The sequence below is a fragment of the Telopea speciosissima genome, chromosome 7 (genome assembly GCF_018873765.1).
Source record: "Telopea speciosissima isolate NSW1024214 ecotype Mountain lineage chromosome 7, Tspe_v1, whole genome shotgun sequence".
Classification (NCBI taxonomy): domain Eukaryota; kingdom Viridiplantae; phylum Streptophyta; class Magnoliopsida; order Proteales; family Proteaceae; genus Telopea; species Telopea speciosissima.
This window is the reverse complement of record NC_057922.1, coordinates 21,450,624-21,457,142: the sequence shown is the minus strand read 5'-3', so window position 1 is coordinate 21,457,142 and position 6,519 is coordinate 21,450,624.

Here is a 6,519-nt window from a genome sequence, read left to right as displayed (position 1 = left end):
TAGGGTTTCGCTTCTCTGGCGCTGCTAGCATGGGTCGTGGCCAATGGAGTAGGTCACGGTCCTGGATCTGCATGAGTATCTGGGACCTGGTGGTGTTCAGTGGTGTGAACTCAGGGGTGCTTGCCCTCTCACTTCTCTCTGGGCGGCGGTCTGTCCTCCTGGATGGGCGGTCGCTCTGCTCTTGTCGGTGCTCTGTCCTCGACCTCTTACCCTCTTTGCGGTCATCAGGTGCTGGCCTCTTGTTGTCCTGTGGCTTGGCCTCGATTATTTTTGTTCTAGCTTGTAGTACCTCGGCCATATTTGCAAACTCGTTGCACCGCTCCAGGAGCTCTTTCATAGTCCTGGTCTCATGACGTGCCAGGTCCTTGATCAAGTCCAGGTCCCTAATACCTCCTGCTAGGGCTGCATGCTGTGTCTGGTCATCCAAGTCCCGAACCTCCAGGGACTCCTTGGTGAACCTGGTAACGTATTCCCTGAGAGATTCCCCAGGGTTCTGTACCACGTTCAGTAGATTGACGGTGGTCTTCTTCTGCTTGACGCTGCTTTGGAAGCGGGTGACGAACTGTTCGCATAGCTCTGCGAACGAGCCTATAGATCTCGGTCGTAGCCTGGAGAACCATGATGTGGCTGCTCCCTTGAGGGACGCAGGGAATGCCCGACAGGATACCACGTCCGACCCCCCATACAGCGTCATCATGCCATTAAAGTAGTTGATGTGGTCATTAGGGTCAGTGGTACCACTGTAGAGTTCAAAGGTGGGTAGTCGAAACCTGGAAGGTAGTGTCGCTGACATGATCTCTGCCGAGAAGGGGTGTTGTCCCGGTATGGAGTGTGTCTCGCCTTTGGTCTGCTTCTTCAACCCTTCCAGCTTCTCATCTAGGTCGCGGAGTCTTTGATCGAGCTCCTCGTCCCGTGTCTGCCCCCCACGCCTAGCCGGACGTTCGCTGCGACCCCGTTCACGTTCTCTCCTGGATGTCCCCTCCCGCCTTGAGTGTTGGCGGGATGGTGAATGGTCATGCTGGGATGAACCCTGTCGTGAAGGTGAGGGGCTTTCTTCTCTGTGGGTCCGGCTTCGTCGTGGTATGTGACCTTCTTCCAGTCGTCCGTCGAACACAGACCTCCGGATCGATCCCTGCGGGCTAGACACCCTCGCCCTGGGTGTTGGCGTCCTCCCACGTTCTGACCGTGGCGAGAGGTCTCTTGTTCTCCTGGGATGCTGGGAAGGCTCCCCCCGCTGCGGAGTGGGGGTTGCCTGTCGCGCAAGTCTCTCTGATCTCGCGCCCCTGGGAGATGATCTCCTAGGGTTTGGCTCTTGTTGAGGTATGGACTCCACCCTTGCTGAGGGTGAAGTCCTCCGACGGTGAGATGTCGCACGCTGCGTCAGGTATTCTCGCAAGAGTCGTTGTTCATCGAGGATCTGTCGTTGCAGGTCGTTGATCTGACCCACAGTGGCTGGAGCATTGGGGTCAGATGTCACCTCCACCACCACATGGTCGGCCTCGTCATTGTGGGGCTCGGCGGTCACGAACTGGTCATTAAGGGGGATCTCCTCCTCCAGAGGGACATGGTCCTGGTTGTTGGCTCTGCGGCGAGAGCCCTCTGGGGGTGGTGATCCATTCCTTACTCCGTTGTTGGTGGTGGTAGTCTTCTTTCGTGCCATTGAATGAGTATGGAAGCGAGCTAGTAGATGTAATGGCTAGCGTCGTTCCCATAGACGGCGCCAATCTGTTGCGTCAAGAAATCGTCGAGCGGTCCTACGAGTGCCGTCACCTGCAAGTGGACCAAAGGGGTCAACAGAGAGAACCGGTGTGGTCCCGGCCTAGGGCTCTCCGATGCCAAAGTTAGATCTCCTGGCGCAAACAGATGAATAGTGATTATTCAGTATGAGATTCGATCCCCCTTATGGGGTTGCGTACCTTGCCTTTTATAGTAGCATATGGCGGTGTATGGTGGTGTGGAGAGTCCCAGTTTGATGGCGAGTGTGCCGTTGAGTGGATAGAGGCCCTGGGTAACGGGGCTCTATCCTGATTGGCCATCTCCCTGTGGGAGGGAGTGTCCTGGTGGCATCAGGATCCTTGGTGGATAGATACCTGTGGTGACAGCGTCCTTGGTGCTTGAATCCGTCTGGATGACGTGACCTCTAAGCGGCGGTCTAGAGTCCTGGTAGTGACATGAGTCTTGGCGATACGATCGGGTCATAGATGGGTGGCCCCCACCTCAGGTGCCCACGATGCTGTGCCTGGGTGCAAGCCGCGCCCCTGGGTGTGTAGCCGCGCCTAGGTGAGGCCGCGCCCACGTGGTGGCCGCGCCTGAGTGAGGCCGCGCCTGGGTGAGGCCGCCCTGGAGAGGAGGCCGCGCCTGGGTGAGGCCGCGCCGTGGTGAGGAGGCCGCGCCCTGGTGAGGAGGCCGCGCCTGGGTGAGGCCGCGGGGTGAGGAGGTCGCGTGGCGTGGCGAGGAGGCCGCGGGGTGAGGAGGCCGCGTGGTGAGGAGGCCGCGCCTGGGTGTGGCCGCGCCTGGGTGTGGCCGCGCCTTGGTGAGGCTGCGCTGAGTGGTGGCCGCGCTGGGTGCGAGCCGCGCTGGTGCGAGCCGCGCTGGGTGCGAAGCCGCGCTGGAGTGCGAGCCGCGCTGGGTGCGAGCCGCGCACTGGAGTGCGAGCCACGCTGGGTGCGAGCCGGCGCTGGTGCGAGGCCGCGGGTGCAGGTCTGGGTGCAGGTCGCGCCTGGGTGCAGGCCGCGCCTGGGTGTAGGCCGCGCCTGGTGCAGGCCGCGCCTAGTGCAGGCCGCGCCTGGGTGCAGGCCGCGCCTGGGTGTGGCCGCGCCTGGGTGAGAGGCCTCCTGGTTGTGGCCACGCCTAGGTGAGGCTGCGCCCGAGTGGAGGCCACGCCTTGGTGCTGGCCGCGCCCGGGTATTGGGACCCTGGTTCGTTTCCCTTGGTTCTGGAGCGGGTCGCCCTGTGACACGTGGCGGCCACTGATTGGCCCGATGAATATTGGATGTATCAGTGCCCAATACTCCTCGGCACCGTAACCTCTGATCCTTATATCTTAGGGTAGATAGAATTTGGAGTCCAACTTTCATTGGAGTAATTTTGGCATTCTAAATTTTATAGCTCATGGGCCTAATCCTAGGTGATGACTTCATGGGCTCCCTTCGTTCCAAAATTTTCCCAAGTTGCCTACACATAGCTCCTCAAATTTTAGCCACCAACCAATATCCATGTGTTTTAGTACAAATGGACTATCACATGTGGAAAAACTATGATTCGATCAAGATTGGCTTAAAAGTCAACAGAGGAGAGAAAGATCAAAATAGTCATATACTGGCAAAGAAGAAATCGGGGCCAGAAAATCCCAACCCTGATTAGGCCAGGCAGATCTGATTGACCCGAACCATCATGGGGAAGGAGGATGCATGAGCTGGTCAGGCTGAGAAGAAGAAGTAAAAGAAAGAAAGACGAATAGGTAGGATAAGACATGGTCGGGTCAGGCTAGACCAAGTTTAGCTTGAGGCCTCAAACCTGGCCTGGCCCAGCTGATTCAAGGCCAAAAATTCCCAACCCTGACCCAGGCCCTGTTCGGGCTCAGGGCGAGCTCGGACCGTTTGGGTCAAACTTGCACACCTAGTTCCTGAAATGCCCTAAACTCATAACTTTGATCCTAACCAACTCTCCGAACCATGATGGCACGGCCGACCAGCAATCCCCCAAAAATTAATTTCAAAGATCGAAAGAACACAACTTTCTTTGGTTTTTTCCAGGTTGCAATTCTGTTACAACTACTGTTGTGTATCATGCATCCAACCTAATAAAGATATAAAGATGGTGGCTGTGACGCTCTAATCTGTTATGGAAGTTGTGAAAGGGAGAGAGAGAGAGAATAAGGGTCAATATATATTAATTTAGGCAGTTCGGACATGGCTTTCAGGGTGACCAAACCTTTGGGGGGTTATAGAAGGAAGATATGTATTGGTGACGGACGGAATCATCAAGTGGGTACGTATGAGAGTGACTGCTGCAATTGATCGAACAGTTGATAGATAATATCTACTACTGATGATATCCTTTTGTCTGTTTTATTGGAAGTAGTTGTCCCTCTACAGGGATCTTATAAAAGGAGGAGATCCCATTCAATTATAGCTATATATATATATATATATATATATATATATATATATATATATATTTATTGGAAGTTTCTTAATTATATACCCTTCTGCTGAGTTGCCAGTTCTTTCATATCCAAGAAGATAGGGCTTCTTATATATCATCCAAAATAAAGTGTTAAAGAGGCTTAGGTTTACCAAACAAGTTCTTTTTTTTCAAGACAAAAACATAACTAGTTTAGGACCACTAATCATGTTGATTTTGGTTTTTTTTTTTTTTTTTTTTAAATAAGAATTATATTTTATATTTAATAGAAAAAGAACACTACCTGGTACTGCGTCAGGCATTGGAGCGTACAAAGATACCATCCTGCCTCCATGAAATAAAAAATCTCATTTATGTTGATGCCATTACGTGTGTTCTCATTGGCACCAATACTGATGCAAGCGTTATACGACCAAACAACAATCTCTTGCCTTTTATTTAATCTCTGATCTTTTAATCCTTCTGACCCATCCTCATGATGGAGTAGGAGAGTCAACCCCATGATCCTTGCTATCGATCTACTCGCAAGGGTATCACTAACTATGCTAGCAATTGTCATGATGGATTCTGGGTGTTTGAAATTTAGAAGAAAGTTTTTTGTGAGGGAGTGTACCGCCCACACCCAGATAGAGAGTGGGGAATGACCATCTCACCCCCAACCCCCATGAAAGGTAGAAATTTCACCCCTCATAAATGCCAATGTGTACGTTTTCATTGGCCCCCACACGCATGCAAAGGCCATGTTCCCCAGAGAGAGAACACAGCTGACCCTTGAAATTTTATTTCCTCTTCTCATGTATTTTCGATCAATCTCTACATGCTTAACCATCTTGTTCCTTTTTAAAAAATATATAATTTTCGTTTTAGACTTTTGGAGCTTTTGGTTCGCAGTCGAAATAAACAAATCCTCGCAATTTTGCCCATTGAACCTTCTTATCCACAATAAAATAGTTGTTTAAATCTCCGATTAATTTGATTTGAGAATTATTCGACTGAACTGAATAATACAAATGATTCTACCTGAATACAACCAACCAATGACACGACAGATATTAGTGTCATTAGGGGTGTCAATTGGTTGGTCCGGGTTGGTTTCGGTCAGGTTTAATCGGTCCCCTTTACTTTAGGATCCCGCTCCATGATCGGTCTGTTTAAATAATCGGTCCTCTTATACTAGGCATGATTCTATTTGTAAATGGATGGCTGGGTACTAGTCTATAATCAGGCTTGTACTAAACAGACTATAAACAGGTTAAACGTGCCTATATGCGGGGTCATACTAATAGGCTATACAAGTTTGGTTCATATGGCTCTTAATGAGACTCAATTCTTGGTGATAAAACAAGAACTTACTTGAGAGAATGTTCTTTACTGGTCTAATAGACATCTATAAGTAAATTTTAAATTTATTTGGACCTCTATGACCCTTAATCTTAATGGACAAACATATGATGAAATTTCAAACAATATAAATGACCTTAATTATGTGCTCCATTTATTTTTAATTTATCAACTTCATAGTGCAATATTATACAATTATCAATTATATGTTTTTACTCGCCCAATAGTACTTTATTTATAGCTTACGTAATGCAAAATGATAAATTAATGAAGATGATTAAGAAAATGTATATTTGAGATAAAATAGGGAAATTTATGGGGCAATTGAAATAAAACAAATGGTCCATAAACATGCTTAAACGTGTTGGGCTCGGTCGGGCGCCCATCGGTCCATCCCCTTGCACTGTGACCGACATGTTTAGCTAACATGCCGAGCCTTAACTCAATACATTTAGCTAATGTGTCGGGCTAGTTTTGAGCTTTTACCGGTTGAGACAGGTCGATCATATCGGCACGGGCTTAGAATTGACACCCCTTAGTGTCACATATATAGAAAATGCACCATATTATTTTGGGAAAATTACATGTCCCTCTCTATACTCTGACCTAATTACACATTCCTCCCCTAAACTTTCCCCAATTATGCATGTCCACGGTCCAAATCAGAAGCCAATCCTACTGAATCATTTGTGTAATAACAACAATAAGAACAAACAATAATTCAATTAATCTTATCCCAACTAATTAATGGGGTCGATTACCTGCATGGCTTTCTTTTTCTTCATTAATCAGCTCTATATATTTAGACCCATATTTGTTAGTGAATCATTGATGTAATAAAGGAACAATTATTGCTTAATTAATGTTATAATATGTTACCAACTAACCTAAACCCGCCCACCCCCATTGAAGTATGCTTGACAATATTATAATTTATTTATTTAAGTTTGTTTACGTCAAGGGTGGCTAGCCTTAAATATGTTATATATTAGCAGTTCAAATTATTGAAAGGGGAATGATTTCTTGACTAGC